Raw genomic sequence first — 2,573 nt, forward strand, 5'->3', positions numbered from 1 at the left:
GGCATAGTAGATCATATGGTTGTCTGATTCAAAATGGCCAAAACCAGTCCATTTCAGCTCACTAATGCCGAGGATATCAATCTTTATGTGTTCCATTTCCTTTTTGACAACTTCCAATTTTCCTAGATTCATACTTCGTACATTCCACTGAACACTTTAATTGTTCACTTTAACTGATTACCACTGTCAACCACTCAGAAAGGAATTAAAATTGGAGATCCTGGACAGAGTGGGATAAAAATGTGGGAAAACACGCAACATCATTTAAAAAAAAAAAAAGAAAAAAAAGACAAGGCTTATTAGTGTAAAAGGAACTTACTCATGTCTATATGTAAGCTTGGCAGACATTTCTACATATATATTTGTACATGCTATAAGAATGTCCATATACATAACAGAGCTAACAGGGCAAATTTATGATACCTTCTGAGTCACACCCAAATACCTTGAGTGAGTGTGTCACTGACCTGTGGCTTTTGGACCATAGTTGCAGGGGACATCAAATTCAGTTGGCTTAACATACTACACAAAAACATTGTTCTACATCCTACTTTGGTGAGTAGCAACTCAGGTTTTAAAAGCTTGTGAGCATCCATCTAAAATGCTACAATTGGTCTCTCATTGTCAGGAGCAAAGGAGAATGAAGAAAATCAAAGATGAATAGAAACAATTAGTCCAAGGGACTAGTGGACCATGCAAACCTCAGCCTACATGACCCTGAGACCAGAAGATCTAGATGGTACCTGATTACCACTGTCAACCACTCAGAAAGGAATTAAAATTGGAGATCCTGGACTGAGTGGGATAAAAATGTGGGAAAACACACAACATCATTTAAAAAAAAAAAAAAGACAAGGCTTATTAGTGTGATAGAAACTGGTGAAACCCCTGTGACTATAGACCCTAGCCACCCTTTGAGTCTGGAATTGAGCTTAATCTCATGGCTTCCCGCCAAACAATACACAGGGCTACAAAGAGAACAATTACACCAGGTAGGTACACTCCTTAGAACAATCAACTGTGGAAAACCAGAAAGGCAGCATTTGCACATGGAGATAGGTTAGAGGTCAGGAATGCATAGAAAAGAAGGACACAGGGAAAAGGTAACCACAGGGAGGAAGTGGAAAGAGAGATGTTACCTTACAGGAATTGCAATACATGCCATGAAACAAAAGTGTGTATAAATTATTGAATAGAAAATGAATCTGCTCTGTAAACTTTCACCCAAATCATGATTTAAAAAAAGAAGAAGAAAGAAAGAAGAAGAAGAAATTTCCATTTGCAATAGCATGTAAAAGAATAAAATACCTAGGAATAAAATTAACCAAGGAAGTGAAAGACTTGTACAGTGAAAAGTATAAAACATCATTAAAATAAATTAAAGAAGACCTAAAAAAATGGAAAGGTATTTCATGCTCATTTATTGGAACACTTAATATTATGAAGAGGTCAATGCTACCAAAAACAATCTATAGATACAATGCAATACCCATCAAAATTCCAATACTTTCTTTACAGAAATGGAAAAGCCAATCTTGAAATTTATATGGAACTGCAGGAGACCTCAAGTAGACAAAGCAATCTTGAAAAAGAACAAAATAGGAGGAATGACACCTCTCAATCTCAAAATATATTATAAAACTTCAGTAATCAAAACAGCCTTGGTTGGTATAATGATAGACATATATCCCAATAAAATAGAATTGAGAGTTGAGAAATGAAACCATACATTTACAGCCAATTTATTTTTGACAAATGGGATAATGCCATCCAATAGGGAAAGAACAATCTCTTAAATAAAAGGGATGAGACAACTGGATTTACCCAAGCAAAAGAACCTGGATTCACACTGTATACCATTTTGAAAAATAACTCAAAATAGATCAGAAGCCCTAATGTAAAGTCTGAAACCATAAAACTCTTAAAAGAATACATAAGGGTAATGATGAGGGACCTAACTTTTGACAATGGATTCTTAATTGTGACACCAAAAACAAGTGCAACAAAAGACAAAATAGATAAATGAGACCTCTTCAAACAAAAACAAAAAAAAATCTTTGTGCATCAAAGGACACTATCGAGAAAATAATTAAAACCTATAAATTGGGAGAAAAATTTTGGAAGTCATATATCAGATAAGGATCTGATATTCAGAATATATAAAGTACTCTTACCACTTAACATCAAAATGACAAACAGTTTCATCAAAAAATGGCCAAAGGACTTAAATAGACATTTAACCAAATAGGTAATTCAAATGACCAGCAAATTTTTTTGTTATATGTGCTTTACACCCCCCAAAAAATACAATGGCATCTTGCTGGTTATATGTGATTTGATTTCAGAAATACTAGACACTCTTACAAACTCCTCTTTTACTTGTTGTAAAACATGGAGGACATTATGCTGAATGAAATAAGTCAATCACAGAAGGACAACTATTGTATTAGTTCACTATTGTAAAAAGTCAAGGAAAGGTTTATACAAGGAAGGAAACTTTCTTTGTTGATTACCAGGGATAGGAGGGGAGGGGAGGGAAAATTCCTAAATATGTAATTATATATATATATATA

Source organism: Orycteropus afer, unplaced genomic scaffold, assembly GCF_000298275.1.
Source record: "Orycteropus afer afer isolate SDZICR_OR568_19922 unplaced genomic scaffold, OryAfe1.0 scaffold01027, whole genome shotgun sequence".
Lineage (NCBI taxonomy): Eukaryota > Metazoa > Chordata > Mammalia > Tubulidentata > Orycteropodidae > Orycteropus > Orycteropus afer.